Source organism: Pelobates fuscus, chromosome 12, assembly GCF_036172605.1.
Source record: "Pelobates fuscus isolate aPelFus1 chromosome 12, aPelFus1.pri, whole genome shotgun sequence".
In the NCBI taxonomy this organism is placed as follows: domain Eukaryota; kingdom Metazoa; phylum Chordata; class Amphibia; order Anura; family Pelobatidae; genus Pelobates; species Pelobates fuscus.
In genome coordinates this window covers 132,572,394-132,586,405 of record NC_086328.1, presented here as the reverse complement: position 1 = coordinate 132,586,405, position 14,012 = coordinate 132,572,394, and positions in this window count along the sequence as shown.

Below are 14,012 nucleotides of genomic sequence, written 5' to 3'. Positions count from 1 at the left end.
TTTAAGGTCAATTTTGCCAAACTGGAAAGTCAGCTATCTATACTTACAGCTCAGTTACTTTGGTCTTTAAAATGTAATATCAATTTGCCAACTCAATAAAGTTATCACTCAGGAGCATTATACATTATATAAATATACATCGCAACTTGATTATATTCTTACATAAAAAAAGAGCAAAACCAATATCTCACATTACACAATCAAATATTAAGTAGCTTGTGATCACCTATAAATGATACAATAGTCACCAGAACCACTACAGCCTAATGTAGTTGTTCTAGTGTCTACAGCCTGTCCTTACAAGTTAAGCAATGCAAAAACTGTCTTTTAAGAGAGAAAACACCTAGTAACACCTCCAGCCGCAGTCATTCAGTTTGCCAAACGAGGTGCTTCCTGTGTTAGTGTTGCACAGTTTGCACACTCTGCATGGATTGATTAAATGCATCTCTATGAGGAGATGCTGATTGTTGCAGTATTTTGCCATGTGTGCACAACTGCCTCCCAATGCTTTCCTATGAGAAAGCATTGGATTGGCTGAGATAATCCAGATTGATGATCTCAGCCATGGAGGTGGGGTCAGCCATTGCTCGACCAGCACTGTGATGGAGAAAAGGTCAGTTTACTGCCTTTTCGATTAAATATGAGGGGGGGGGGGATAGGATCCTAAACAGCTGCTCCAGCATTATAGTGTTAGGAATATATGTTTGTGTCCCTATCACTATAGTGCTTCTTTAAAGGACCACTCTAGGCACCCAGACCACTTCAGCTTAATGAAGTGGTCTGGGTGCCAGGTCCAGCTAGCTTTTACCCTTTTTTTTATAAACATAGCAGTTTCAGAGAAACTGCTATGTTTATACTGAGGGTTAAGTCAGCCTCCAGAGCCTCTAGTGGCTGTCTCATTGACAGCCGCTAGAGGCGCTTGCGTGCTTCTCACTGTGAAAATCACAGTGAGAGCACGCAAGCGTCCATAGGAAAGCATTATGAATGCTTTCCTATGCGACTGGCTGAATGCGAGCGCGGCACCTGCCGCGCATGCGCATTCAGCCGATGACGTCGCGAGGAAGAAGAGGAGGAGGAGGAAAGCTCCCCACCCGGCGCTGGAGAAAGAGGTAAGTTTAACCCCTTCCTCCCCCCAGAGCCCGGCGGGAGTGGGTCCCTGAGGGTGGGGGCACCCTCAGGGTACTCTAGTGCCAGGAAAACGAGTATGTTTTCCTGGCACTAGAGTGGTCCTTTAAGTAAAACAGGTTGGCCAATTTAAATGGGGTGATTTTTAAGACCTGGTAATACTAAACTAACTATTGGGGTTCTACCCTAAAGTGAGAATTCAAGGCAAATTACACATTTAAGTTCAAAATAACCAAATTGGAAAAATTCAGTAAATCAGTTGTGCTTCCATATCAGCTACTCTGGTCTTAAATTTGAAATTCACTTTGAATTCTCCCGTTGGTAAAAAAAAACCCTAAATAACTCTACCAAGCAGAAAACGATCTGTCTGTTAGCTGCTTTTAGATTGTCTACACTTAGACGACAGTTACTAGGAGTATAGTCTACTGCATCATTATCACCTTGGCACCTAGTTTTGGCGAAAACAATCTGGATGATGTCATAATTCTACATTTAGAGTTTGGTCAGTCTTAAGTTATGTTTAACATATTAACACTGAGATGTGTTTGCTAATATTATGATAAACGAGTTGAAAGAGCCTACACATCCAAATACAGATCCTGCAAGCTATGTGTAATCTCCATTTTACACCTGTAGCTAAGGGTCACCAAACTCCCCAAAATTCAATACCCAACCTTCCGATTCCGTACCTACCTACACCTCCCTCTTATACGTGTCAGGGCAGTGTTGTTACCTAAAAACAAATGAAAAATAATCAGTCTTTCACCTGTTGAAGTCTTGCGTGAGGCCTCTACCCAGACTTATGATGGGATAGGGAACATTTACAGGTCCCTGCTGAATTATCTCAACTCTCCATCCACCCCACATATGGAGTGATGGAAGTGAAATGCTGGAGTTTGGGGGTCCCATGTTTTTGGATGCTGCATGTGAGGCTAAAATACCAGATCTGCACTCTCTTTTTTGTGCTAGGTTATTAGATATTTTGTATAATTTAAGATTATCTGGAACTATTACCAGGAACAGACTCCATTAGGCAGACTAAGCAGCTGCCTACAGGTTCATGTCTGTTAGGGGTGCCACAGGTGCCTACTCTGCCTGTGTTACACAGTATTACACACACACTACACTGTTACAAAGACACACTGCTGTACATGCATACAGACATATATTCTGACACAAGCACATTTACACTCTATATATGTGTGTATATATTTTTTTTTAATTTGTTTAGCATGGAAGAGTGGGGACACTGAAGAATTATTATTTATTTATTTATAAAATATTTTACCAGGAAAGATACATTGAGATTTCTCTCGTTTTCAAGTATGTCCTGGGTCAACAAATTATTGCATTGTTACAATTAGGGTACAATAAAATACAAAAACAATATTAATACACAATAAATACAAAATTTAACATAGAACATGTAGGAAATATATAATCAACCATGACACGTGCATTCTGTTTTGAGGTATGTATAGAGGGATCTTTTAAAGGATTTTAGGCTTGGGGAAGATTTGAAAGTGTGCGGGAGGTCGTTCCACAATTGCAGTGCTCTGTAGGAGAAGGAGGATCGGGCTGCTTTCTTTTTGCATTGAGGTGGACTAAGTAAAGTGTTTGTACTGGATCGGAGGTTATAGGAGGTGGGAACAGCCGGGGAGAGTATTCTGCTCAGGTAGGGTGGGAGCTTCCCAGAAAAGCTCTTAAACACAAGGCTGGAAAGATGAAGGATGCGTCTGGATTCCAGCAACAGCCAGTTTAGTTATTTTAGCATGTCACAATGGTGGGTCCTGTAATTACATTGTAGCACAAATCGTCAGAACGAGTTATACAATGTGTTGAGTTTATTAATGTGGGATTGTGATGCAGATGCATATACTACATCCCCATAATAAATGATTGGCATCAGCATTTGCTGTACAATCTTTTCCTTTACTGTAGGGCTTAGGCAAGATTTGTTTCTGTACAGGTGTCAGGATCGGGACAGGGATCCAACACGCAGAGTACAAACAGGTGGTAGGTACGTATACCGGACCTTAGAATGGCCGGACTTAACGTAAGGAGTAAACAGAGAATAGTCTAGGAACAAGCCGAGGTCGAGGGAACGAGAGGACAGGTAAGCGAGAGACAAGCCGAGTCAAGGGGTAACAGAGATAAACAGAGTAGTACAAACAAGCCGGGTCAGAACCAAAGAGACAACTAGAATACAAGAGCACTGAGTGACTAGACAGGCTAGAACCACGACAGGGCAATGAGCAGAAGCCGAAAGCCTTACTTTATACCTGGTTCTAGAGGGTAATCACGCCCCCGACGAGTCCTGATTAGTGCTCGGGACTTGACTGACAGGTCGTCCCGGGTTGACGTCATGACGTCGACTATTGAGCGTCGCGTCATATAAGGAAGTGGATCCCTCGCGGTCGGCTTGTAAATGGCCGAGGGAAACGCGAGGAACGGAAGAAACTTCCCCTCTGGGAGGATAAACGTCTAAGTCTCTCACCTCCTCTGAGGTAGAGACTACAGGTAACCTGACAGTACCCCCCCTCTCAGAAACGCCCACCGGGCGGAAGGAACCGGGACGAGATGGAAAACGGGAGTGAAAAGCCCTGCGGAGGCGAGGAGCATGTACATCCTCCTGAGGTACCCAAGTCCTCTCCTCAGGACCATATCCCTTCCAGTCAATAAGATATTGTAACTTCCCCCGGGAGATTCGAGAATCGATGATGGAGTTGATCTCATACTCCTCCTGACCGTCAACCTGAACAGAGCGAGGAGAGGATACAGTGGAGGAAAATCTGTTACAGACTAGTGGTTTCAGTAGGGAAACATGAAAGGAGTTAGGGATGCGTAAGGCAGCTGGAAGAGCTAGGCGATACGCAACGGGGTTGATTCGAGTCAGAACCCTGTAAGGACCAATGTATCGAGGAGCGAATTTCATAGAAGGCACCTTTAAACGAATGTTTCTTGTACTCAACCATACCCTATCACCTGGAACAAAAACCGGAGCCGCCCTTCTGTGTTTATCAGCGTGTTTCTTGAACAACATGGAATTATGCAGGAGAATTTGTCGAGTCTGATCCCACAACTTCCTCAGATTGGCAACATGAACATCAACCGACGGTACCCCTTGGGAAGGGGAGACCGAGGGAAGAATGGAAGGATGAAAGCCATAATTCATGAAAAAGGGGCTGGAACGAGTAGAATCACAAACGAGATTATTGTGTGCAAACTTCGCCCAAGGAATCAAACCAACCCAATCATCCTGGTGTTCAGAAACAAAACAACGCAAATATTGTTCAATCTTTTGATTGGTACGTTCAGCAGCTCCGTTAGACTGAGGGTGATAGGCAGAAGAGAAATTCAATTTGATGCCCAGTTGAGAACAGAAGGATCTCCAAAAACGTGAAACAAATTGGGAACCTCTATCGGAAACAATTTCGGAAGGTATCCCATGTAAGCGAAAAATCTCTCTCGCGAATATCTCCGCCAATTCAGGAGAAGTCGGGAGTTTAGTTAAGGGCACGAAATGAGCCATCTTAGTAAACCTATCAACCACCGTGAGGATCACAGTCTGTTTTTTAGAAACAGGCAAATCAACAATTAAGTCTATAGCCAAACAAGACCATGGTCTCTCTGGAATGTTCAAGGGATGTAACAAACCACATGGAGACGTATGAGGTTGCTTAGTCTTCATACAGACCTCACATGCTCCGATGAAATCCCTAATATCCTTCCGTAAAGAAGGCCACCAGAAATCTTTAGAGATCAAGGAACATGTCTTGCGAATACCCGGATGCCCAGCTGCCTTACTGTTGTGAAAACACTGTAAGAGTTCCAGTTGGAGTTCAGGAGGAACGAAATGCCTTGCCCCAGGAGTCTGTCTAGGCGCCAGATGCTGCAACTTCAAGATCTGATCAAGCAACGGAGAGTGAATCTTGAGACTTGTGTTGGCGATAATATTGCACCTGGGTACTATAGAAGACAAAACCGGCTCAGATATCGCAGAAGGTTCATATTGGCGAGACAAAGCATCGGCTTTAGAATTCTTAGAACCAGGTCTATAAGTGAGCACGTAATTGAAATGCGTGAGGAATAAAGACCAACGAGCTTGCCTGGAGGACAAGCGCTTGGCTTCCCCAATATAGGACAAGTTCTTGTGGTCTGTCAAAATAGTAACAGGATGTAAGGTGCCCTCCAATAAATGTCTCCACTCCTTCAAAGCCATGATAACTGCTAGTAGTTCCCTGTCACCAATGTCATATCTGCTCTCAGGGCCTGATAGTTTCTTAGAAAAAAAACCACACGGATGCAAGGGCTTATCCACACCTAACCTTTGGGACAGGATAGCACCTATACCTGTCTCTGAGGCGTCTACCTCGAGTAGGAAAGGCAGAGTCGTATTAGGGCGAACTAAAATTGGTGCGGAAGCAAAGAGTTCCTTGAGTGTTTTGAAGGCAAGAAGGGCTTCAGTAGACCAGTTCTTAGCGTCAGCCCCCTGTCTGGTCATATTGGTAATAGGAGCTATAATTGAAGAATATCCCTTAATGAAGCGCCTATAATAGTTGGAGAATCCGATAAACCTCTGAATGGCCTTGAGACCCTTAGGTAAAGGCCAATCTAAAATGGACTGGAGCTTATCCGGGTCCATCTTAAACCCTTCCCCAGAAATCACATAACCAAGAAAGTTTATCTGGGATTGGTCAAAGCTGCATTTCTCCAATTTGCAGTACAGGCCATGTTGAAGAAGCTTGCGCAATACCCTTCTGACCTGTCTGTGGTGAGTCTCAATCTCTCTAGAGTGTATAAGTATATCATCCAGATATACAATAACGCAGTCATGTTGAAACTCCCTAAGAACTTCATTGATCAGGTCTTGAAATACTGCCGGTGCATTACAGAGACCAAAAGGCATTACAGTGTATTCATAGTGCCCATAACGGGTATTGAACGCCGTCATCCACTCGTGTCCCTGCTGAATTCTCACCAAGTTATACGCCCCTCTGAGATCTAACTTGGTGAAAATTTTGGAGCCTTTTAGACGATCAAAGAGCTCGGTAATCAAAGGAATAGGGTAGGCATTTCTAATGGTTATTTTGTTCAAACCTCGATAATCAATGCAAGGTCTTAGAGTACCATCCTTCTTCTTAACAAAAAAAAACCCAGCCCCGGCAGGAGAGGAGGATCTCCTAATGAATCCTTTTTCAAGGTTCTCACGAATATACTCCTCTAAGACTAAGTTCTCTTTAGTAGACAAAGGATATACATTACCCCTGGGAGGCATAGTACCAGGTAGTAGATTAATCTTACAATCAAAAGACCTGTGTGGAGGTAAAGTATCAGCATTCTTTTTGTCAAATACTGCCTTTAAATCCAGGTACAGGGGCGGTATTTGTACCTCTGTAGAGTAGGTAGAATTAATCGGTGTGTTAACTGTGCAAAGTGGTGACACTGTCCATAAACACCTGTCCTGACAACTCTGGCCCCATGAGACTATCTCCCCTAGTTCCCAATCAATAGTAGGGTTATGTTTCTTTAACCAAGGATACCCCAGGACTATGGGAACAGAAGGAGACGAAATAAGCAATAAGGATAGATCCTCCTCGTGTAAGATACCAACAGTTAATTTAACGGGTATGGTTTCACGAAAAATAACAGGCTCAACTAAAGGTCTACCATCTATGGCCTCAACGGCCAAAGGTGTTTCCCTTAACTGGGATGGGATAGTGTGTTTGGTAACAAAAACTTGGTCGATAAAGTTCTCAGCAGCTCCGGAATCTATCAATGCCATGGTTTCTAGTACTCCACTCTCCCAAGTTAAAGAAACGGGTAGCAGAAGCCTGTGATCTTTATAATTATGATTAGAGGACAAAATAGAAACACCCAAGGCCTGTCCTCTAGAGAAACTTAGGTGCGAGCGTTTCCCGAGCGATTAGGACAATTTAGGCGTAAATGACCTCTAACTCCACAGTACATACACAACCCCTCCCTTCTCCTGTACTGTCTCTCCTCTTCTGAGAGGCAAGTATTGCCTATCTGCATAGGTTCTGGAAAAAGTGAGATTGTGGATTCAGAGCTTTGAAATGAAGGAGCTAGTTTAAAGGAAGGTCTACGGTCTCTCTCTCGAGTGTTCTGCCTCTCTCTTAAACGTTCATCAATGCGAGAAATAAAAGAAATTAAATCCTCCAAATTTTCAGGAAGCTCTCTAGTAGCAACCTCGTCAAGGATTACGTCTGATAACCCGTTTAAAAATACATCTATATAAGCCTGTTCATTCCACTTAACTTCTGCCGCCAAGGACCTGAACTCCAGTGCATAATCCACAAGTGTTCGGTTATCTTGTCTAAGGCGCAAAAGTAATCTAGCTGCATTGACCTTTCTACCTGGAGGGTCAAAAGTTCTTCTGAAAGCAGCTACAAAGGCATTATAATTATATACTAACGGATTATCATTTTCCCACAATGGATTGGCCCATCTCAGAGCTCTCTCAATAAGTAATGTGATAATAAATCCAACCTTCGCCCTATCTGTAGGATAGGAGCGGGGTTGTAATTCGAAATGGATACCTATTTGGTTTAAGAAACCACGACACTTCTCTGGAGAACCACCATAACGTACAGGTGGAGTAATACGGGAAGAAGCACCTACAGTGGCTACCTCTAGACCTGAACTCACAGGGGAGATAGAAGTATTACGTATCTCTTCTGGTTGATTACTAGAACGAGATAGTAATGCCTGAAGTGCTAGAGCCATCTGGTCCATTCTGTGATCCATGGCGTCGAACCTAGAATCAGAAGGACCAACCTGAGTGTTTGTACCTGCAGGATCCATTGGCCCTGTCGTAATGTCAGGATCGGGACAGGGATCCAACACGCAGAGTACAAACAGGTGGTAGGTACGTATACCGGACCTTAGAATGGCCGGACTTAACGTAAGGAGTAAGCAGAGAATAGTCTAGGAACAAGCCGAGGTCGAGGGAACGAGAGGACAGGTAAGCGAGAGACAAGCCGAGTCAAGGGGTAACAGAGATAAACAGAGTAGTACAAACAAGCCGGGTCAGAACCAAAGAGACAACTAGAATACAAGAGCACTGAGTGACTAGACAGGCTAGAACCACGACAGGGCAATGAGCAGAAGCCGAAAGCCTTACTTTATACCTGGTTCTAGAGGGTAATCACGCCCCCGACGAGTCCTGATTAGTGCTCGGGACTTGACTGACAGGTCGTCCCGGGTTGACGTCATGACGTCGACTATTGAGCGTCGCGTCATATAAGGAAGTGGATCCCTCGCGGTCGGCTTGTAAATGGCCGAGGGAAACGCGAGGAACGGAAGAAACTTCCCCTCTGGGAGGATAAACGTCTAAGTCTCTCACCTCCTCTGAGGTAAAGACTACAGGTACCCTGACAACAGGGCACCTAGTTTTGGATAAAGTTTAGATGCAAGCTTTTCTATGTGCAGCCCAAAAGATAGATTGGGGTCTAACATCATACCCAAGTATTTGAAAGAGTGGACTGCGGTCAGTGTGCCGTTTGAATTTGTTTTGATGGATAGATGGGAATTGTGTAATTTGTGTAATTTAGGTTCTGTTCCAAAGATCATTGTGGCAGTTTTGTCAGTGTTCAGGAAGAGTTTGTTTTTTGCGATCCACTTTTCTACCTCTGTAAACTGGTCTTGGAGCACAGCCTCAAACTGCGGTAGATCGGAATTGCTCACATAGATTACCGTGTCATCTGCGTACATATGTACATTTGAGGATTTATGTGCCTATAGGTGATTGAAGGCAACCTTCGACACTCCAGATGTTGTGGACTACATCTTTCCTGATAATTGACCATCATGATAACTGTAAAAGCATTATGGGAGATGTAGTTTATTATATTATATTATTTATTATATTCTGCCCTAGGTGTTGTGATGTTAATCTGGCCAAGAGCACTATGTTTGCAAACAGTGAAGATGTTTCTCTCGTTGCCCCTGTAATTTGCCAGTAACACCATTGCTATCTACTGGTGTCATACAAACTGTATCTTCGACGGGAAAGAACTACTGAAAACGATGAGTTATGTTTGGAATTTAGTACTTATTACCATATTTTTTGGTAATTCCGGAATTCTAGCTCAGATTTGGAGTCTCACAGAGCAATCAGATTAACTACAAATATGTTTTTACATACCCATTTAAAGAAACAAATAATGTGTTTTATATTTTATTTTACTGTTTTTTTATATATATTTTGCAACAAGATAGAGTAGTGTTTATCACATTGATATGTGTTATTTGAGTATCAGCATTTCACTTTTTTGTTTTTCGTCGCTGTGCATCATATCCTTGTTAAAAGTTAGACTGACTTTTAGTTTTTGATAAGGTCTTACTATTATAGCTACATGTGGTTTAACTCTGCAGCAATATTTTCGCAACTTATTTCAAGAGCTTTTAGGGTACATTTTAAGATAACACACGGCAGATAATGCTGGAATCAAAAAAATAAATAACAATTTTTACGGGAAATATTGTGAGCTATACAAGGTATATAGCCCAAAGTAGCTATACAATGTAATAAGGGAGATATCAAAATGTAGGATGTATGCCATTAAAAATTAAGGAGCAAAGTTAAATATTAAATTTTATTATGAAATATTAATAGCGATAAACAAACTCAATCTAAAAAGGGAAAAAAAGAGGGCTTTTCCAAAGCCAATAACCATACCACAATAGATGATTTGAAAAGCCAAGAATTGGCACTTGATTCCCAGCATGGAGAGCCAAAAATATCTGAAAGATGAAGACAGTGATGATAAAATAAAAGGTCAAGACATTCTGTCCTGCTGGTGTTTGATAAATCTTAAAGCTACCCACAAATTATGATATATATTATAGACATTAGTTGAAGCAAAATCTATAGCATAGCATAGAGAACTCAGTATGACAGAATATAAGAGTCTTATAGTCGTAGCGAGGAACAGACAAATCAGATGAAGCCCTGAATTATTACTGTTATATGAAATGCTAATATTGGGTTTATAATAAAAATGAAGATCATTGTAAGGCATATGAAATTAAAGTTATTTGGTCATTATTCTAAAATTATAATATATATTGCTTTTTAGGCACGCCGTTCTTTTTTGTTGTTTAGTAATGGAAATTAAAATGATAGGTGACATCTTAGCTTAGTTCTAAATATGCTAAAGGTATTGTTGATCTATATATTTATATATATTTATATATATATATATATATATATATATATATATATATATATATATATTCTCACCCCTCTGGGTGGTATTTTGTGTATTCCTCATTTACCAGTCTGCTACCAAAGACCTGGGAGCCTGAAGGTACTGCACAGTGATTGGCTGGTCCTAGAACTGCACTCTTCAGGACTCTTCTTGGATGTCCCACCTAGAATCTGCTGAAGCTACTTTCCCAACTTGGTGGCTACAACCCCAAGTGCTCCTATCACCACTGGGACTACTAGTGCATTCACTTTTTAAATTTTTTTTTAGCCCCTCTTTCCGCCCATGGTATTTCTCATATTCTTTTTTCTTGATTTTATGATCACTGGATATTGCCACATCCACCACCACTGCAGTCTTCGTTCCTTGCTCCTAGCTTTTCTCAGTGCCACTTACACCAACTTTGAGCGGAAGATATCCTGGGTCACCAATATTATGCTTTAGTATTTTCTGTTACCAAAATAAAACACTGTTACTCTTTTGTTGCTCATACCTTCCATTGCCAGGTCCAGATAGGAGCAGTCTAAGTCTTGTCTTGCACACACACACACACACACACACACACACTAGGCACACTCAAAAGAGGTGTACAACCCCTCCTCCCCAATGCCCCCTTGGTTAGGGATACTTACCTCCTTGGGGAGCCAAGACCCTATTCATGGTAATTCTTACACTACTTCTCTGGCTACCCATACTCTCTTCTCAAATCTTGTCCTCATGAATACCTAAGGTACATACCCATACTCTACTACCACCTTCATGAAACTCGTTTACCAACAGACACCCAGTATACAAACACTCCGCACCCAATCACTTTCTGCTGACCATGCATACTGCCTGAAATCTACCTGGTAGAGTAATGTTATTTCCCAAAACAATTACGTTAGAATGTTTAACCTCTCCTCCTCATCCGGGGCGTTCCTTCATTTTTTTTCATTCTGTTAACTTCAGGGAACTAAATTAATAAATAAAACCACATAGGAACAATCTCTCAGGGTGGAAGGTATGAATGGGTTATCAATTGTCCACTGACTTTTTCTTTTTCATTTTTTACAAAATTCCTTTTTGTAACTTAAAATGACTCCTGCTGCTCCCCATTTTGATTTATACAAGTTTGCAAAAGAAAAAAAACAATTAATTATTATAAAAGTTGGGCAGATTTTGTGTGACTGACAATACTGTAAATGGCAAAAAATACATCAATGATATGCTCGAGACCAAACTGAAACCTCTGGCATGTGATTTTTTTTTTCATCCTGGGATAATGAAGTCTATATATTTCAAAAGGATCCATCGCATGTTGCAGGATGCAAAAAGTGATATCAGGAAAATAATATTACACTGCTAGAATGTCCCGGTAATAGTTCTTATCTGAATTCAATTGAAAACGGTAAAGCCAATTAAGGAAACTTGCTAGTCAGAATTTGCAAACAAGGGAAAAAATGACTATTGATAGAAGCAGACATAGGTCGTGTATGAATTAAATGTACAATGGGAGGGAATTCCATAAGGAGATGACAACATTGGAGAAGTCTTGCAGGCAAGATAGTTGGGTGCGGATGCAAGAACGAGACAGTAATAGGTTGTTGGAGGAGGGAAGAGGCTGTGATGGTGCAAATCTGCTAATGAGGGAGGGGATGTAAGCAGAAGCACAGTTATGGAGATATTTGCAAGTAAACAATAGAACTTTGAGTTACACCCCAATTGAAACAGTAAGCTAGTGTAGAGACTGACAGTGAGTTGTTGCTGGATGTAAGATAAATGAGTCTGACACAGGCATTCACTGTGGACTGTAGGGGTTACAAGGCGAGTAATAATAAGAGCATGGGCAAGCATGCATTGGGTCTTGAGTTTTTAAGGTGAAAATGAGGGGCAATCTGGGCAGTTTTCAAGCCAACAAGCAGAGGGTTACAATAATCAAGGTGGGAAAAAAGAGAGCATGGATAAGCGTGCTTGTTGGGTACTAAGTAAGGGGCGAACGCAAGAAGTGTTTTTAATGTAAAAGCGACAGGATTTGATGATACATTTTATGTAAGGAGTAGAGGTCAGAGTGAAAGAGCATACCAAGGCAAAACGTATGCAGGGTAGTGGTTGTGATAGCTCCACTGACATTAAGGGAAACAGGCACAGATGTATCCTTACAGCGAGAAGAAACCAGAGAAAGAGAAGCTAAATAGAGGTAGGAAGAGAACCAGGGGGATAAATGCAGCATCACCAAGGCCAAGGTTGTGAAGGGTGATGCGGGTGGTCAACAGTGTTGTCACCTTGGTCAGGGCAGTTTCTGTGGAACTTTGGCAGCGGAAGCCAGACTGTAGCAGGTTAAATAAGCAATTGGAATTCAGACAGCCTATTAGATGAGTTGAAACAAGACTTTAACAAGCTTAGAGGCAAAGGGAAGGAGAGAGGTAAAACGAAAGCTAGGTAAAACATCAAGAAAAATCTTTTTTTAGTATGAGAGTGATCAGTGTGTGTTTGAAGGATGAGGGAAAAACACAAGAGGAAAAAGATAGAGATTGAAAATTTTAGTCAAAGATGGGATAGTCGAAGATGAGAGATATAAAGTAAGTTACATGGGAATGGAATCAAGAGGCCACATAGTAGGGCAGGACAAAAGGAGAAGTGCAGAACCATCCTCTTTAGAAACAAGAGTGAACATTGCAGCTTTCTTATACCTTACTAATTCTCAATAATTCCCTGTTTAGAGACTAAATCCCTAAGAATACTGTCTGCAAAGATCGTGTGCCTAGTAAACATATTAATATTCTGTGGGAAGCAAGGTACACCAACAACAGAGAAGAAAATGTATTTTGTTCTTTATTTGACCCAAGTAAGAAAGCTTGCATTAATTACTGGTCATAATTCAACAAGTCTGGTATTTGTTTAAATAATAAATATCCATTTTTTATAGATTCGATGTGCTCTTCGTTCATTTTATCCTAGACGGGATTGAATCTTAAACCTGTGAGACAGGGGATGTTATTTACAGGGCAAGTTACAGGAAATTTTCTTAGGATACTTAAAAGGAATTACTGCGATTTCAGTATGGTTTACCACCATATTCACAGCATAGTCTATTATTCAACAAGGAAGTGTAATAATGGTTCTCCAGCCACTCATTTTACAGCTCCTGGGAATATCAGGAACATCAACAACCAATAAAAGCTTGCATAAAGAAAGCTCAATTTACTGTAAACTGGTTGCTGTATGGTAATAGTGCTTCCTTTATCCTGTGTTAGTGTTCATATGAGAGAGAGGGGGACGTAGGCGACACTTCCTGCTCAGCTGTCTCAACGGATCAGTTTGATTCCTTAACTCTATCGCAGGTGAAGCTGAAAGTCTGAAATGTAAATCTGTGTGCTTTAAGCTATTTATTGGAAAAGTTGATTTTATTTCAGAAACAATCTTAGAGTAATATGTAGAATATAAATATGCTTGCTGACAATATTGGATTTTATCCTTTAGATAGATAGACAGACAGACAGACAAATGGAGGGACAGACAGATAGGACAATTGATTTGTATCACTCATATTTGAGTCAACTCAAAATAGTTGCCTATATTTTGTGGCTACATTGGAGAAGAAAGAGAGGGAGACAGGCAGACAGACAGACAGAGAGAGACAGACAAGCAGGTAGATGGAAATTGGAAGGTGTCCAT